Below are 20,658 nucleotides of genomic sequence, written 5' to 3' on the forward strand. Positions count from 1 at the left end.
TACCAAATTTTTTAAGAAAATTGTCTGAAATGGAAGGACAAGAATTTCCAGATATTAGTGACTGAGTGCCTTGCAAAATAGATTTTTAAGAAAATACCCATATCAACTTCACTGTATTGAACTATAAAAAAAAAAAAAAGAAGATCCTAAAACCTTCCAGAGAGGAGGAAAAAACAGGTACACACAAAAGACTGGGAATCACAATGACATCAAGCTTTTCTATGGCAACGTCAGAAACAAGCAGATGGTGGATGAAGGCATGCAAAATCTTTAAGTAAACGATTTGTATCCATGAATTTTATACCCAGTCAGCTTATCAATCGCAATGTTTAGGGTAGGTATGGAGCAGTAAGATTTACTCACAGATGCAAAGAAAACTAAGGAAAATAAGGAAAGTCAGATACAAACTGCAGGAAAAATAGGAAAGGAAGGGTAATCATAGTACTTTTTTTTTGGTTCAGCATTGAATAATATTTTCACAGTCAAAGCAGAAAAATGTTGAATATAGAATAAGCAAAAACAAACAAAGCTAAAAATAAAACTCAGCTAAAAACCTCTGTGTTATACAATATAAAGAGGATGAGGGAGGAAATGAAAAGTGTCTAAGAGAGATAAAAAAATCTCATCTGCTGTAAAAGAAAATAACAGAGGATTTCCATTTCTGGTAATATGGTGGTTATATGCTGAAAACAATTGAAAGTCCTAGATAAAAGGTAAAACATCATCTTCTTAAAAGCGTTGAAGAGCTGATAAGGAAGAAAAAAATTCTCAGGCCGAGTCCTCAGTGGAGGCTTGAACTCAGAAAGGTGAGTGGAGCACCTGGCTTTTGCTGAATCTGGTGAACTTTACCTTCAGTTTTCAAGGTCTTTTGGGGAAGAAGAGACAAAGTCCAGATTCTAGTCAAGGTGAGTCTAACTGGTGTTCCTCCTCCGTAAGGCTGGGATTTCAAAAGCTACACCCTGGAGTAGGGTGAGCTGAAAATAAACCTGCACTCTGCTTCCCCCAGGGACCATGAGGAGAATCATCTGATTCAGAATGGATATAGCCCTCGGATCCCAGCAGGAAACAGCACAACTCAACTGAGCAATTAGGAGAATTAACAATTGGTCTATTAATAAAGGTGTGAGCGGGGGTTTAGGGAAACCAACAAAAGATGGGCTAAACCCTGGTGCTAGCAATTGCAGGGAACTGTTACCACCTCCCGGTGTGGAGGGCGTGGTTACCAGAATCCAGAGACAGCAGCAATTTGAAGAGGGTTGCCAGAGGACACAGCCAATCCATAGCCGCCCAGCAAGGAGCAAGCCAGAGATCCCACTTTCTTCTCCTGCTCTGATGTCCTACAAGCGCCTCTTTGTTCTGTCCTGAGACTTCCAGTCTAAGCAGTTTTTAAGGCAGGCACTGACTTTTGGTGAAACAGGGTTCTTTGCTTACTGTTCTGAGCCCCCTCATGGTTGGCTGGAAAGCTCCCAGGGAGTCTTTCAAGGGAGTCTGCTGCCTCCCAGGTCCAGAGATCAGATTCCATACATACTTTAACCTCAATCTCACAACTCCTTTTGGAAAGTTCTTATCTGAGACGTGCTCCTTACATGCAGCTCTTTTGTAGAGAAGAGATCATTGACATCTTGAAACCAAAAATTGATCAGCTCTGGCTTTTGGGCTTGCCCTTTTACCTAGAATTTCTTTGATTACTTGCCTTGTACAAAATGGTCATTAGTGGTAATCATTATAACTTGGTAACATGTAATATATAAATATATACAACATCCTATGGAGACATTTTGAATGACTAATATTTCTTCCACAAAGGGAAAAGGAGTTTTCCAAGTGTTACCTGTATTTCACCTGCATCACCTCTCTTTCCTTACCTGATGTCTTAGTCATTTCAGGCTGCTATAAACAAGATACTATAGCTTGGCTTAAACAACAAAAATTTATTTCTCACAATTTTGGAGGCTGGGAACTCTGAGATCAGAGAGAGGGCTCTCTTTGCAGTTTGCAGATGGCCATCTTCTGGCTGGGTCCTCATGTGGAGGAGAGCAGAGAGAGAGGAAGAAATCTCCCTCCGGTCTCTTCTTCTAAGGGCCCTGATCCCATCATAAGGGCTCCACCTTCGTGACCTAATTATCTCCCAAAGGCCCCATTTCCAAATACCATTGCATTGGAGATTAGGATTTCAACACATGAATTTCGGAGGGATGCATTCAGTCCATAGCACCTGACCTCTCTCTATGATCCTGACAGCTGATTGACTTTCTAAAGCTAAGCAATCCTGTAACAATCAATCCACTAACAATTAAACATATGAGGCAACTTGATACACATATATACAAAAGTGAAGTTTCATCCCTACACTATATACAAATAAATTCCAGATCAATTAAACGGACGTATAGAATAACTTTATAATCCTGCAATGGGAGGGGCATTCTTGCAAAAGGAAAAGACCCCACCAGAATCCATGTTTTTTTGTTGTGTACCATCTAAATTTTATATAATAGGCATTATTGGCAAAGTACCTAGGGTTATGACATTTTTAAAGGCCTCTAATATATTTTAGATGTGAAAAAAAAATAATACTGGCTCCAGAACTTTAAAACATCTAATTAAATGTTTACAATATGTAATATATCAATTGGTCAATCCTAACTTGTCTTAATGCTCATATAATTACATAAATAAATATAATACAATTATATCATGAGAACAAAAATAATAGTTTATACTTAATAAAATTGGAAAACTATAATAATTATTCAATTTGGAAAGCTTTGAGAGAGTATACTTTGTGTGGGACGTGGGAGCAGTTAACGAGGTTGATTGGCTGTGGGGAAGAAGATGCGTCTCTGAGAAGCTCTTGTTACTCTCAATGCCACTGTCGTCTACGGCCCAGAGTCAGCTCCAGTTGCCCTGGTCTGTGTTCTCTGAAGACATTACATGTCAGCGGCATAGTTATGAGAAATAGAAAATAACTCTTTAAAATGTGAAGATGTTTTCTGGCTTTCTTCTTCCCAGTGTTGCACTCTCTTTTCCTCCTCAAAGTAAACTTTCTGAAATTGACCCATACTATGCAATTTTATGTGTAATACATGCTCAGTGAAAGACAGTAAAGTCCAAATAAAGTCAGCTTCATTTTCTCCATTCTGATGCTTTATCCCCCTAATAATCACCTAGAGAAGCAGCACGTGATTTCATAACATTCCTCTGCCTATTATCTTTATGATTCCACATACCAGCAATTTATCAGGATCTGTAACTGACAGTACCAATTATTCATAATTGTAACTTTTTATAACCACATTTACATTTACGTCACCTCTCTATCCATTTTGCAGTGAGAAAAGAGAGCAAATTAAAAAGAACTAGTTTCTCTTCTGATTCTCCCCTATAAGTACAAAAACAGTAGATGAAAGATATTTTAAAATCCTGAAGGAACTAGTTGTACAGTTTTTGTGCTTGGACTCTGTATATCTACACAGTTATTTGAGTGTCGGGGGCATAAGATATCAGAATGGAGAGTCTTCATTCTGTGCCTCTATTATAGCATTTCTCACAATGAATTGCAATTAAGTTTCTCCACAATCCTCTCTCTCATTGTGAGTTCCTTAAGGAATTCTTATTTACCTCTATATCCCTAGAAATAGCATTTTCTTAGCTCGTAAGAGGATGCTTAATATATGTTTCTTGAATAATAAATTTGCATAATCCCATGAAATTTATACATAAATGACTAAAATATAATTTGTCCTCAAATAATAAACTGCCACTTATAAGGCATGTCAAGGCTACTGGAATCCATCTCTAGTAATTCTCTGTGTACTACATCACAGTTTTCTATTTCTATTAGATTATCTCCATCATCATACTGACACACTCTGTTGTCCTCTTATCTTAAAAAAGTTATCTTCATCCCTTTTCTCTCTCCAATCATTGCCCCAAGTCTCTGCTCCCCTTTACAGAGAATTCCTCTAATGTTTTCTATATTATTGTCTCCAACTCCAATAAGAGAATGGACAGTGGTGAATGGCTTGGCTGATTAATCAGGTCCTAGAAGCAGCAAAAATGGGAAATCAGAGACAAGAAGGTCTGGGGAAGATGTATGTGGAGGATTTCTGGGAGTAGGTACAAAGATTACGGATCTTTGTATTTTGCTTTAATAGTTACCAGAAAACCCCCACTGCAGAGGAAATACTCAACAACCAGGTAGACCAAGTAACTTCTTAGTTGGCCCAGTGCTTGCACAGTATGCTCACATACAGAGTAGCCATGGTGGCAGGATTGGGGGTTGTGCATTGGCTCAACATCACAAGTTCTCTCTCACCATGGCTGACCTGGCTGGCTGTTGCCACTGCTGAATACTGAGCTGGGAAGCAACAGAGACCAAAGCCGTGTTCTCAATATAGTACCCCTTGAGAAGACCAACTAGCCTCTTGGATGAAGTGATTATTTCAGATCCTTTCAATCCTGAAGGGACAGTAATTAGTCTTTGACAGGTACCTTGGATAAGGTATGACTTCTCTGCCTACAGAACTTTTGACAGCACCACTCTCCAAGGGTTTATAGAATGTGCTTTACCAACATGAAATCCTGTGTAATTCTGCCACAGACCAAAGGAGCCATTTTACAGCAAAAGGGTATCTGACAGTGGGCATACGGCTATGGGATACACTAATCTTACCATATGCCACGTTTCCCAGAGCACCAGCCTTATAAATCTTTGGAAAGGTTTGGTTAAGGTACCAGCTAGGAGACAACATCTCCTTCAGGATGTGATATATGCTTTCAACAAGTGCATAATATATGGTGCACGTTCCTCACAAGTGCACTACACAGGACCAGGAACCAAGATATTGGCTTGTCTCAGCATTACTCTCATGGGCCCACTTGTAGAATTTATGTTTCCCATCCCTGCAGCTCTGGGCTCTGCTGGATTAGAGGTCTTGGTTCCCAGGGAGGAAAGAATACTTTCACTGGGTACATAGTAATCTTTCCCTGAACTCAGAACTACAACTAATGCCTGGTCACTTTGGACTCCTCACGTTCATGAGCCACCATGCAAAGAAAGGAATTTCTCTATTGGCAGAGATAACTGACTCTGATTAGAATAAAGAAATAAGGTTGCTCCTCCATTATGGGTCAGGGAAGAGCATGTAACCCTGTGGACTCATCAGAGCATCCCCAGGTGCTTCTATTCCCAGTGAATAACAATGAACGGGCAAAAGTAGTAACTATGGTCTGACAGGTAAGGCCACCAAGGCCTCAGTCCCCCCAGAGATGAAAGTGTGGGTCATTCTACCAGGGGAGGAACCTAGAGAGGTTGCAATACTGGCCAAGAATGAGAAAATATAAAATGGGTTGTGGAGGAGGGAGATAAAGAATATCAGTTGTGGTCTTGGGATCAGCCATAGAAACAGGGCTTATGGCTTGTTTCACTGACCTTCCCATGGTAAGTCTGGTTTATTTTAGAGATTATATGCAGCCCCCATCTTGAAGAATCATTTATCAGTCAAGCATATCTCAGTGGTGTAAGGGTTAGACCATAACAGACATTTATGGTGCCCTGCACACACGATCTCAGTTCATCTGATGGGAGTGTAGCTGTGATGGGGCAGTTTTAGTTGGTTTCCCCCTCAACTTATACCCCAGCCTCTCTATGCTTTTCTACCTAATGAGATACCAATTTTTTGGAAATCACAAGTTTTGCTTTATTTTCAAATGATTTGATTGCCAGTAAGGGTGTTGTGAAATCAGGTTAATGTTCAGAATTTTAGTTAAAAAATAATGTCACTAGCACAAGTAACAAAAGGAAAAATGGATAAATTGGACAGCATCCACATTAAAATCCACGCTTCAAAAGATACCATTGGGGGCTGCCCGGTGGTGTAGTGGTTAAGTTTGCATGCTATGCTTCGGCGGCCCAGGGTTCATGGGTTTGGATCCTGGGTGTGGACCTACACACCGCTCATCAAGCCATGCTGTGGCAGCATCCCACATAGAGGAACTAGAATGACCTGCAACTAGGATACACAACTATGTACTGGGGCTTTGGGGAGGAAAAAAAAAAGAGGAAGATTGGCAATGGATGTTAGCTCAGGGCCAATCTTCCAAAAAAAAAAAAAAAAACAAACCGTGAAAAGACAATCCACAAAATGGGAAAAAATTTTGCAAATCCTATATCTGATAAGGGACTTACATCTGAAATATATTAAGAACTCTTACTATTAAATAATAAAAAGACAGCTCAGTTCAAAACGGACAAAGGATCTGAACAGACATTTCTCCAAAGGTGATATTCACATGGCCAACAAAAGACAGGAAAAGATGCTCAACATCATCAGCCATGAGGGAAATGCAAATCCAAACCACAATGAGCTACCACTTCATACCGTATAATCAAAAAGGATGACTATAATAAAAAAGACAGATAATAATAGGTGTTGGTGAGGATGTGGAGAAATTGGAAACTTGCACGCTGCTGGCGGAAATGTAAAATGGTGTAGCCACGTTGGAAAATAGTCTGACACTTCCTCAAAATGCTAAACATAAACCTAGCAATCCCACTCCTAGGTATATACCCAAGTGAAATGAAGACATATGTCCACCCAAAACTAGTATACAAATGTTTGTAGCAGCATTATTTATAATAGCTGAAAAGTGGAGATAACCCAAATGTCCATCAATTAATGAATGGATTTTTAAAAATCTGGCATATCCATACAATGGTATATTATTCAGCAATAAAAAGAAATGAAATACTGATACTTGGTACAAGATGAATGAACCTGGAAAACATAATGCTCAGTGAAAGAAGCTGGTCACAAAGGATCACATATTGTATGATTCCAAGTATATGAAATGTCCAGAATAGGCAAATCCATAAAGATAGAAAGTAGATTAGTGGTTGCTGAGAGCTGGGGAGGAAGGAGGAAAATGGAGAGTATCTGCTAATAGGTACAAGTTTTTTTTAGAAGAAGTGATAAAAATGTTCTAAAATTGATTGTGATGATGGTTGCACAACCCTGAATATACTAAAAGCCATTGAACTGTGTACTCTAGATGGGTGAATCGTATGGTATGTGAATTATATCTCAATTAAGCTGTTAAAATATAAAATTAAAAGCTGTAAAAAAAAATAGGGAGAACTAAGGTGTGGGGAATATGGGAACTCTCTGTACTATCTTCTCAACTTTTCTATAAATCTAAAGCTATTCTAAAATAAAACATTTACTTAAAAGATAATGATTTTTAAATGATTTTCCAAACTATTGCTTAAAATGATGAAGGCCCAGTTTGTGGACATCTGCAGTAAACTGCTGAAAAAATATGTGTTTTTGGTTTTCAAAGTTCAGTCAGAGAAGCAGAACCACTAGGACGTATGTATACATGTGAGAGGATTGGTTATAGCAGTTCGACATTATGTCATTGTGAAGCTGCTTAATAAATCTCTGTAAGGCTGTTGTCTCCACTTCTGATACTGAAGCTTGAAGTCTACAGGGCAGGCAAATCATAAGGGAAGACTGACGTAAGTTTGGGGAGAGCAAATACAAGCTAGAGCCCCACAAACATGAGCTGGAGCCCTGGAGAAAGTACTGAAATTTGTGTCAATCATTGTTTCTGATGTTGATGGTATGGGTGTCCTGTAGAAGCCAGTGGAAAGCTGTGCTGACACTCTATCCCCATGTGGAGGCAACAAGATGCATAATTAGGTGCCCCGCTTTCTTTGGGAAAGCTGTCAGGGAGGCTCAGTGGTAAGTTGAACATGCACACCCACCTGGTCTCATGTGAAGGGAGACTGTCACCTGAAAAGAAGATTAAATAGAACCTATATTCTTATAATATAATATCCCAATGTCCAGGATACAATTGATAACCATGTATTATATAAAGAACCATGAAAATCACAACTTGAATGAGAAAAAAAAAGATGCCAACACTGTTTATTCAATGCCATTTACTGCATTTGTTTATCCATTTTGACACTGTTAGAATTATCTGACAAGGATTTTAAAGCACCTATCATAAAAATGTTTCAAAAAGCAGTTACAAATTCTCCTGAAACAAATGAAAATATAGAAAATCTATCACAAAAAAAATTATAAAAAACAAAAATTTTAGAACTGAAAATACAGTAACATAAATAAAAGATTCAGTGGATGGGACCAAAAGTAGAGTGATGACAGAGAATAGAATCAATACCTTGAGGACAGATCAATAAAATTTCCCCTATCTGAAAAACAGAGAGAAAATAAATTAAAAAAAAAAAAAACAGTCTCAGGAACCTATAGGAAAATAATGAAGGAGCTAAATTTGAATGATTGAAGTCCCAGAATAAGAGGAGAGAGAGAGTGAGACTGAAAAACTGTTTGGAAAAAGAGAGCTAAAAACTTCCCCAAAAGTTTTTAGGGAGATATAAACCTACAGATTCATGAGGCTGAGAAAATCCCAAACAGGCTAAAACCAAATAAATTCACATCAAGTTCATCATGATTAATCATCTGAAAACTAAAGACAAGGAAAAAACCTTCAAAGCAGCCAGAGAGAAATGACACAATACTACTTAAAAGGGAACACCAATTCGAAAGACAACAGATTTCTCATCTGAAATAATGGAGGTCAGAAAGAAATGGCACGTTTTCAAGTGCTGACAGAAAAGAACTCTCCACCATGAATTTTATATCTGCTAAAAACATCCTTCAGGAATAAAGAGGAAATGAAGACAGTCTCAGACAAAGGAAAACTAAAGAATTTGTTTGCTAAAAAATTTACCCTTAAGGAACAGCTAAAGGACGTTCTCTAAACAGTAAAGAAATGATAACACAAGAAGGCTTGGGACTTCAGGGAAAAATGAAAAATCAGAAGGGATAAAAATAAGGGTAAACATAATAGACTATCCTCATAAATTTTTTAAAAATTTACTCAAAGTGTACAATTCAGTGGTTCTTAGTATATACACAAATTGGTGTAATCATCACTACTATCTAAATCCGGATCATTTTCACTACCCCAGAATAAACCCCATACCCATTAGTAGTCATTCTCTATTACCCACTTCCACCCCTCAGCTGCTAGCACCCACTAATCTATTTTCTGTCCATATGGATTGGCCTATCCCAGACATTTCATATAAACTAAATAATATGATACATGTCCTTTTGTGAATGGCTTCTTTCACAGACTATAATATTTTTAAGGTTCATCCATATTGTAGCATGTATCAGTCCTTTATTCCTTTTTGTGGCTAGATAAGATTCCATTGTATGGATATACCACATTTGTTTATCCGTTCCTCAGTTGATGGATTTTTAGTTATTTCCAGTTTTCATCTTTTGTGAATAATGCTGCTATGAACATTTATGTACAAATTTTTGTGTGGGCATATGTTTCCAATTCTCTTGAATATATACCTAAGAATGGAATTGCTGAGTTATATGGTAACTCTATATTTGATCATTTGGGGAATTGCCCAACTATTTTCCAAAGTAGCTGGACTGTTTTACATTCTTATCAGCAATGTATAAGGGTTGAAATTTCTTCACATTCTTGACAATTCTTATTATCTTCTGACTTTTCAATTATAATTTTTCTCATCGGGATCTCACTGTGGTTTTAATTTGCATTTCCCTAATGATTAATGATGTTGAGTATCTTTTCCTGTGTTTGTTGTCCATTTGTCTATCTTCTTTGGAGAAATGCTAGCTTTTGTATATGTTGCAGGGTTAGGGTCCCACTTTATTCTTTTGCATGTAAAATATCCAGTTGTTCCAGCCCTATTTGTTAAAAAGATATTTTTCCCCCTGTTGAATTGTCTTGGCAGCCTTGTTGAAAATCAATTAACCACAAATGTCAAGGTTTACTTACGGACTCTTAAACTATTCCATTGTTATCCTTATGCCTCACATGTTTCTTAAGTCATTTTGGTTGGGGAAGCAAAAATTATAGCACCATCTGATGTGGTGCTCAATGTATTGTAATGCTTAGGGCGATTATATCTAAAAAATACTGAAGATAAAGAGGTCTAAATAGAGGCAGGTTTTCTCTACTTCGCTTAACGTGGGAAAACATTGATACCAGTAGACTGTGCTAAGTTACACGTGTATATTATAATACCTACAGAAACCACTAAGAAAACTATATAAACTGACATACAGTCATGCGTCACTTAATGACAAAGATACATGCTGAGAAATGCATTGTTAGGCGATTTTGACATTGTGCAAACATCATAGAATGTACTTACAGAACCCTAGATGGTATAGCCTACTAGACACCTAGGTTATAAGGTGCTAATCTTATGGGACCATTGTGGTACATGTGGTCCATCATTAACCAAAATGTCCTTATGCAGTGCATGACTGTACTAAAAAAGACAGTGAGCAAATCAAGATGGAACCCTAGAAATATTCAAGTAACCCACAGGAGGATAATAATAGAAACTGTGGAATGAGAAACAGAAAACAAATAGAAAGCAAATAATAAAATAGTAGATTTAAACTCTAACATATCAATAACTACTTTAAATGTAAATGCTCTGGTTATAGAACTTAAAAGCCAGAGATAGGCAAAGCGGATTAAAAAACATGATCCAACAATATGCTGTCTACAAGAAACTCACTTCAAATACTATTATACAAGCAGATTGAAGGTGAAAGGATGGAAAAAATAGGGGGCCAGCCTGGTGGTGTAATGGTTAAGTCTGTGCACTCTGCTTTGGGGGCCCAGAGTTCGTGGGTTTGGATCCCAGGTGCAGACCTACGCACTGCTCATCAAGCCATGCTGTGGTGGCATCCCACATACAGAACAGAGAAAGATTGGCACAGATGTTAGCTCAGTGACAATCTTCCTCAAGAAAAGAGAGGAAGATTGGCAACAGATGTTAGCTCTGGGCTGATCTTCCTCACCAAAAAAAAAAAAAAAAAAAGGGAAAAAATATATCATGCAAGCATTAGTTTGAAAAAAAGCATTAGTGGCTATATTAATATCAGATAAAGTAGATTTCAGAGAAAAGAAAATTACTAGAGACAAACAATGACATTTTCTAATGATAAAAGGATCAATCTACCAAGAAGACATAATGGTTCTAAATGTAATGACACCAAACAATGGAGCATCAAAATACATAAAACAAAGCTGTTCCAGTTGTCCTATCCCCACCCCAGGAAAGAGGCTGGCTGGTGGGCTCGAACAACTTGTGTGGTTACAATGGGTTTGGGACAAAGGGTTACATGTCTTATCACAGCTGCTCAGCAGGGAGCCAGAAGACAAGAAAAATATCACACTTGAGAGAGACCCCAAGGACAAGAGCCAAAGACACACGTCTAGAGAGTAGCCACAGGAAGGAAGACCTTAGAAAAGAATGAAGTCAAGGACTCAGAGAGCTAGGGATATAGAACGCAGAATTGTAGGTCGAAACACACAAACAGCAGCACGAATAGCAAGGTAGAGTGAGGGATTTCTTGCTACAGCTGAACAAGTGGCATGTCCAGATAACATGTTGCAAGAAATCCATGGATTCTTTTGAAAGGGCTAGGACACCATTAAAACTTGCAGATGACTGTGTTATGACCCAAATTTTTCCAAAATAGTAAAAAAAATAACTAACATTGAGCAAGCCTACTATTTGTCAGGCAATAATAATATATATATGCCTTATCTCATAATTTTCACAATAGCCCTATTGTATTAGTTTTCTATTGCTTCTATAACAGTTGCTGTAATCTTGGTGGCTTATAACAACACAAATTTATTATCTAACAGTTTTGTAGGTGAGAAGTCTGACACGGGTCTCATTGGGATAAAATTGAGGCATTGGCAAGGCTGCATTCCTTCCTGTACACTCTTGGTAGGATCTGTTTCCTTTCCTTTTCCAGCTTCTTGGGGCTGCCCACATTCCTTGACTTGTGGGCCTCTTTATCCATCTTCAAAGCCAGCAAATGCAATTCAGGTCCTCTCACATCACATCACTCTGGCCTCTTCTGCCTCATCCTTTCACTTTTAAGGACCCTTGTGATTACATTGGGTCCACCCAGATAATCCACAATAATCTACTTAAAGTTCAGCTGATTAGCAACCTTAGTTCCATCATCTGCAATCTTAATTCCCCTTTACCACGTAAGGTAACATATTCATATGTTCCAGGTATTTGGATGTGCACATCTTCAGGGGCTATTATTCTGCCTGCCATACCTATGAAGTGGATTCAATAATCCATAATTTAACATCTGAAGCAGTGGTTCCCAACCAGGGACGATACACTCCAGTAAAACCTTGCAACGTCTGGAGACATTTTTGTTGGTCACGACTGGCAGGGAACTGCTACTGTCATCTATTGGATGGAGATGCCAAACATCCTACAATGCACAAGGCATTCCTCCACAATAAAGCATTATCAAAATGTCAATAGTGCCACTGTTGAGAAACCCTGGTCTAAAGAAACTGAGACTTGTAGATAAGTATCTACAAGAGACGATAAGTACCAAGATAGATAGGTATTTTGACCACAGTCACAGCTAACAAGTTTCAGAGCCATGATCTGAACCCAGGTCCACCTGACTCTGGATCCTAGACACTTTCCAACTTTGCCACTTGCCGCACTATACCATAAATTGTCCTGTGACAAGCAAGACTGAATGTCCCCCTCCATGGATGTATTCATACACAACGAAGTGAAGACTTGTTTAGTCTTTTTATTCTGAACATGCAAATGTCCAGCTCCAAGGGGTCCGTCCCTTGGTAACTTGGACAAAGCAGTCTAGTTCCGTAGTTGAAGCAGGTGTAGTTGTTTCATAGAAGCTTTCGCTGAATATAGCTTACTCAGCCTTAGAGTAATAAAAAAACCAAATGTGTGGCGTAGCATGCTCTCTCAGTGCTACAGGTAGGAAAGAAATTGGTCCTGCGAAATGGGATGTCATGTCAATCTTTTGCTGCTTTTACCTGTCTCCCTAGTTTCTGTAGCTCCGCTTACCAGAATGTCAGTTGCTGACAATATTCAGAAATATGTATTGTCTATGAGGATGGATAAATACCAGAGTGTGTGCATTCTAAGTGTGCATTAGGCATAAACCTTGGAAAATTCTACCCCAGTGTATTCAGATAGATGATGAACCATGTGTGAAAGCAATACAAGATATTTTTCATCCAACATGTGAAAAATATTGCTTTAGCATAATTCAACAAAAAGTAGGTTGCCTGGTCACAGAAGATTTTTTTAATGATAACATAGTTTACTGTTTTCAATAATCACATCATTAACAACCCGTTCCATCTGAACATTGACATTGCATAAACCATTATATCATTAAATAAAAACGGAAAATAATTATAGCAACATTATTATTTTCTATAGCCACATGTTCCCTGAAGCACCAAGAATTCATTTGAACATAATTATGGCATCTCAACTGTACAAATATCAACATGAATTTAAAAGGCTTTAATTAGAGCACACCTTTAGCTTTCATTGGGTAAACAGTTACACTCCAAGATCAATAACAGCAGTTCACATAATTACATATTTGTGTACAGGGTTTACTTGGTCTAAATTATTTAACAGTTCAAAACAATTTTACTGCCTTGCAGAGTTTCAAACTCAGACTATCACAGTGCCACCAAAGAAGAAAACAGCATCAGCTAAATGCGACATGACATGCATGTAAAGGAAGTTGCACCTCTTTTAGAAGTGGTCACTAAAGACTTAAGGCTCCAAAAAGGTTAGTCACCCTGCTGCCTCCCCTGAGCTTTACTGATCAGAAAATAAATGCATTTTTCAGGAAGCTCCAGGAAGCTAGTGACTTTCTCAAAGTCACTCAGCTCCCCAAATCAGAACTGAGACCTAATCTCAGGTCTCCCAGTTCCCAGGCCCTTGAGATGAGAGGTCATATCTTCCTCACTCCTTTTCTACCATGTGGGGCTTACAGAGTGTCTGGCACAGTAAGCTATCTGTTGAACTGAATTCTCAGTCTCATACCCCACATCCTACCACATTGTTGCAAAGGCCTTGTTTTACATTCAGAGCTGATATTCAGCTAAATTCCCACCCTGTCTGATCCCTCCCCCACGACTCGTGGACCAGCCCATAATCCAGGCACTAGAGGGAATTTGCCGGTCTCCTGGAGCTGCTGCAGGGTTCTGGTCAGTGTCCCTTCTGATTGTCGGATGTCCTCGCGATAGCTACTGTTAAAGGCTGCGAACATCACCCTGGTTTGTATCTAACAAACTTCAAACTTGACTTTGAGTAAGTTGCCTAACTTCTCCTCTCATCTTAAAGTGAGGGTGAAAATAATAATGGTTCTCTTCACAGGATAGGGGGGATTATGTGAGATCGTTTCCATAAGGTTCTTAACATAGTGCCTGGCAGATAACGAACTCTTAATAAGTGCTAGTTATTATCATTATTCTTTTGCTGGCAAAAAATTATTTGCTTAAAATAGCAGAAGTCAGTGCATACCTGTTTCTGATGCTCAAAATGCTCAGGTTCAATATTCAATAGATTTAATATCTAAAACAATTTTTTATGTAATTAAAGAATTATTATAACCATAGCAATTTCACTTGGGTAGAACCTTTATTAAACACTTTAACATGTTTACAAAGTGCTTTCTCACACACTGTTGAATCCATACCATAAACAAAAAATACTGACTAGTCTTAGAGATTCTGTGGTAAAGATAGCCTCATCTTAGTCAACAGGAGAGTTAAATAGGATTTTAACTTGAGGAACACTAAAGAAAGCTTAATGCACAATATATTTCTCTAATCCAATGCCACAGTGTCTTTATTCCATTACTGTACTGAAGATAATTGATTTATTTTTGCCAGTTCCTCCTTTAAAATGCAATTACTTCTTGAACTGCTGATAGCTCAGGCTAAAGGCATATGATATATATATATATATACTTTTTTTTTTTTTTAAGGTGTATATTATGCCTACTGCCCAAAAGGATTCAGGACTTCTTTTTTTTTCTTCTTTGTGAGGAAGACTGGTCCTGAGCTAACATCTGTTGCCAATCTTCCTCTTTTTGTTTGAGGAAGATTGTCACTGAGCTAACGTCTGTGCCAATCTTTCTGTATTTTATGTGGGATGCCGCCACAGCATGGCTTGACCAGTGGTGCTAGGTCCACGCCTGGAATCTGAACCTACAAACCCCAAGCCACTGATGTGGAGTGTGTGAATCTAACCCACACCACCAGGCTGGCCCAGCAGGACTCTTAATATAATATAAAACAGGACAATTAGGAAAAAAACAGAAGTCATTTAAAGAGAACAGAGAAGTAGAGAATACCAGACTTCAAAGAGTTAAAGTTGGGCACAGAATTTATTTTAATATCTTGGCAACTATGGCAGAAGTTGGAAGCATCCTGGGTAACATGGTCTATGTTTTCTGACAAAAAAAAAAAGCAGACACGTTTGTCTGCAAACACATGCTTTCTCCTGGGAACAAGTAGTACCAGAAAGATTGCCCAAACTCTTCTGGTATGAGTATGAATCTCTTAGGACTGACTCATGTCTTGTGGGCAAAAGGTCAGGTTAGGAATTTATAGCCTTCTCATCTAGTTAGGACATCTGCCACAGCCGAAGGAAACTCTGCCCGCCTTTGCCAGGTTGACTTTTGCTCTTCCTATGCATATCATCAAAAACTAGAAGGTGGGCCAAAGTTAAGCTCAGCTATTAAAATAAAAGAAAATGTATGACAATTAATTTACCACATACTAATTCAATATTTAGCGACATTGTTAAAAATATAAGAAAAATTTCAAGTAATCAGAATACAAATAATGATAATAGCAATAGCATTAATATAAAATTTTACAGTTTATGAAGATATTTTCACAGGCCTTATTGAAATCCATGGATTTATTCCACAAATATTTATTGGACATTGATTATGTGTTAGGCATGTGTGCCAGGAGAGAGTAGTATAAAATATAATACAATTCTTGCCTTCTCAGATCTCACAGTTTAGTAGGGGAAGTTATACCTTGAAGAAATAATTAACCAAATAATTCATCGATTGAACTTGTGGTCAGTGCCATGATGGAGAAGTCCAGGGAATTGTGAGAGTATCCAACAGTGGAGCCTAATCTAGACAAGGGGTTAGGGAAAGCCTCCCAGACCAAGTGAAATGAAGGTCAAGACCCGAAGAGTGAATAAATAAATGTTAGCCAAGAAAAGAAGAGAGTGAGCATTGGAAGACAAGGAAATAGCCTGTGCAAAGGACCTGAGCTGGGAAGGGGCACAGCCTATTCCAGGAAGTGAAGAGAGAACGCCAGGGTGGCTGGACATCCAGTGCCAAGAGACACACCACATAAGAGGAGAGAGAATAGGCAGGGAGACCAAGGGACACATCGTGCTGAGCCTCGTAGACTACACTCTTCTAAGGATTTGGTCATAGGACCTCACAAATTAATATGTATCCGTGGATAGTGCAGGACAAAATCAGTCATAATGAAATGGGTGGGTTCCATGTGGTTTTGTTTAGCCACATTAAGGAAAGTTGAATGCCCTGAAGATCAACTCACCTGGCTCCAAACTACTACAGTCAACAGCTACAAAAGAGTTACCTTGGGTCTCTGAGTATGCAGATAACTTCAGAGAGTTGACTGTCAGAGTATTGGTTGTTAACAGTCAAGTTTCTCACCTTAATTCCAGTTCTGACTCACTGCTTTACGACTGTGTGCAAACCTTTAGCTACTCCGAGCTTCAGCTTTTTCGTTTACAGAATGGAGACAATTTTTGCCTCACCTGGGTATTGTGAGGATTAACAAAGGAAAGCACTTTGCAACGATAAAATAAATGCTCAATGTTGATAGTTTTATGATTCTGAGTCATGCCATGTTTTCCTTAGCGGAATTCCTGAGTAACATTTCATTCTAAAATGTTTTCGAATGCCTTCTTTCATATACTTAAAAGTTAGCTTGGAGTTAGAAACACCTGAAGTCAAATGCCAGTCCTGGACACCCTGACTGGGTGACAATGGGACACTTGAACCTCAGGTTTTTGATCTGCTAATTAGGAGCAATAAATTATACCTCTATTGTTATTTTAAGTATTAAATGATGTTACATTGGTGAGACATACTATCGTGTCTAGTATGTAGCAGATCTGCAGTAAACATTTGTTTCATACTTTTAGCTTTCTTTCTCCAAGAAGAAAAAAATTTCTGTGTTACATTTAAGTAGTGCTTCACAGACTTTCTGTGAAGCAAAGATCAGTGCTTCACAGACTCCAAACGTGCATAGGAAACCCTTGGGGATTTGTTAAAATGCAGATTCAGATTTGGTAGCTCTTGGATGGGACCCAACGTTAAGCGTTTCTAACAAGCTCCCAGGTGATACTGTCACAGCTGGTCCGTAGGTCATACTTTAAGTAGCAAGGATCTAGATGATCAGGCTAGTTTATTACTGTCATCAACCTGCTATCCACATCAGAATGAAAGTTAGCTGACATTGGGATGTTTCTTAGTAGGCCTCCATGCTTCCTGGAAGAAGCACATAAAGTCGAGGACTTCTTATTGTTTGATTTCACTTATATTTCTTGACCCAGAAATAACGAGCATATTCCTACCGTAGAAAAATCTAGTAAGAATCATTCTTAACATAGAGGTTTGATGATCACTCGTTTGAGGGTTTGCCAAGAATGCTAAGAAAAACTAAATGCTATGATGAAGAACAAAATGTCTATTGTGAGGAAAAGCAAAGTCTCTCTTGCTTTTCAACTAACACAGTGATAATGGAAGCCAAGAAATCACTCTAAACATGGCAGAGAAGGCAACAAAGGACAAAATTTCACCTTTCTTTCTATTGTGGTAAAATATACAGAACTAAAATTTACCGTTTTAACCATGTTTAATTATACAATTCATTAGCATTAAGCACATTCATAATTGTTGTGCAGCCATCACCACTATCCATCTCCAGGACTTTTTCGTCATCCCAAACAGAAATTCTATACCCATTAGCTCATGATAACTCCCCATGCCCTCCCCCTCAGCCCCTGGTAACCACTGTTCTACTTTCTGTCTCTATGAACTTGACTATTCTAGGTTCCTCATACAAGTGGAATTGTGCTATATTTGTCTTTTTGTGTCTGGCTTATTTCACTTAGGGTAATATCTTTAAGGTTCATCCCTGTTGTAGCACATATCAGAATTTCATTCCTTTTTGAAGCTGAATAACTTCCCATTGTATGTATATACCATGTTCTGTGTATTCCATTCATCCATTGATGGACATTGGAGTTGTTTTCACCATTTGGCTACTGTGAATAATGTTGCTATGAGCATGGGTGTACAAATATCTTTTTGAATCCTTGTTTTCAGTTCTTATGGGTATACACCCAGAGTGGAATTTCTGGGTCCTATAGTGTTCTGTGTTTAATTTTTTTTAAGGAACCACCATGCTGTGTTCCACATCAGCTGCACCATTTTACATTACCACCAGGAATGCCTGTCTCTCCTAAAGGAAGAAAAATCATGTTTCTCAATAAGAAATCATTTTTTAAAAGATGATCTGGGACTGCAATTCCCTCCTAAGTTGGACTACCTTTTGGGGCCTCTGATCAGATAAATGAGTTGGTTTTATTGATTTATAAAGTACCACATATTTTTCCCAAATCTTTCTTTTTTTGTTGTTGTTGCTGGTTCTTCAAAGAAACTCCTTTAGTCATGAAAAATGTTAGCGTGCTATAGCAGAAAGAACAAGGCATTTTGAGTGGTGTATCAGAAAGAACAAGGGATTTGGGGTGGTAAGATCTGGGTTCTAGTCCTGATTCTGCCTCATACTAGTTGTGTGAGTTTGATTAAGTCCCTAAGACACTCTAAATCATTTTCCTCAATGACACCAATAGAAATGCCTTCCCCACTCATGTGGAGACCAAGCATGTCATTGATTTTCATAGAGGGAGTTGAGAACTTGGAGGTAATACCTCCCAACCACCACCAACACACACACACAGCAACCTTTATTAGGACAATTCACTTTTATTTGTTTTACCTATTTAGACTTCTCTGTAAGATTGGTTTGGCGAAACAGCTCTATGGCTAACAGACATTGAAAACTGCTGAAATACGTGGGCCTTCCTTGCTTCCTCTCTCATTTCTTTCTCTTGAAGAAGTTTCAACTTTTTTTGCTCTTTCCTGGCCATCTTCATACATGGAGGTCTTCTCTCTAACAGGGGTGGGGTGGGATGAGGCAACTTCTCGTTTAATCCCTCCTGCCCCTCCCAGATGATCTACTATTGTTATACTTTGTCTTCTGCATAGGTTTACCTCCGGTGTGTCTCCCGTCCATTTTTCCTGTGGACCATTACTTTATTTTTGTCACTCTCCTATCTAAAAACCTTTAATTCCTCCCTTTTACCTCTAAGATACTATACAAACTGCTTACTTTGGCATGCTGAGTCTTCTACAATCTGACCCCAACTTGCTTTTCCAGATTTATTTTCTAGGTCTCCTTTACTTTAAGTTGTGATTTACTTCAGTCAAATAGACACCCTCACAGATAACTGACGCAATCTCTTGCCCCAGTTCCGAGAAGAGAGTCTTATAAGCTCATTTTGACTCAAGGTCTCAACTCCGGTCTAGTTGCCCACCATCTAGGAGTCATGGTCATGCTCAAGTTTGTTTTTTCTGAGTATGAACAGGGGAGTTTTCTACATAGGAAGTACAGGCAAGGAGAAAATTATTTCTAGTACTAAGAAAATGCTAATTCAATGCCAGCACCAAGAAAAGGGTGCTGGAGAGGCATTCGCCCCTCCCCCAGCGTACCCAACTTAACTCCCACCTTTCTTTAATGTGCATAGACATAAATGGCCACTTGAAGTTTCCTCAATCTTATGCAAATGTAGTCTTTAGTCTCCTCCCCCTTCTGGACAGGCTACAGCCCATAAACTCTGCCCACTTTCCCGAGATATCCTGGAGCAGCCGCTGAAGTTCTGAACAGGAGTGATACATTTGTTGGACAGTTGCTGTGGTCAAAATGACAACTGATTCAAGTTTCTTTGTTTATTTGCATATTTGTTTTCAAGGCTACAAAATATGGTAATTCTACAAAAAATATTAGAAACTGAAATTTGATATCCCATACATAACAGGATTAGTCCAATATTTTGCTTTCTTGACTCTCATCAATTAGTAAGAGGAATAACAAGCCCTACTGTGTATATAAAGCCAGTAAGACACTGGTTATGCCAACTGTCAGCTCACTTTTTTTCTTTACCAAGATATTTTGGATTCTATATTGTCGTAACCAAAGATCAATATCCATGTCATAGAATAAATATCAAATTTAAGCATAAATATGAAGAACCATTTTAAGAGAATGGGGAAAATGTAGTAGATCTAATATGCATGTTAAGAACTTGATATCGAACTGAATTTGTCAACAAAAATAAGAAAAGAACATGGAAGTGTCTTCACATTGTCTAAGACAGAGAATTCTATAATCTAAAGGGAACTTGGATAGCAAATAAGTTAAACATCCTTGTTTTTCTTTTTTATAGCTTTATTGAGATATGTTGCACGACTATAAAATTCACCTATTTGGAGTTTACAGTTCAGTGGTTTTTAGCATATTCACAGAATTGTGTAACCATTATCAGAATCTAATTATAGAACATTTTTTAGGGTAAGAGAAGCCCAATACCCCAGCCTCTGGCAAGTATTGATC

Source organism: Equus caballus, chromosome 9 (assembly GCF_041296265.1).
Source record: "Equus caballus isolate H_3958 breed thoroughbred chromosome 9, TB-T2T, whole genome shotgun sequence".
Taxonomy (NCBI): domain Eukaryota; kingdom Metazoa; phylum Chordata; class Mammalia; order Perissodactyla; family Equidae; genus Equus; species Equus caballus.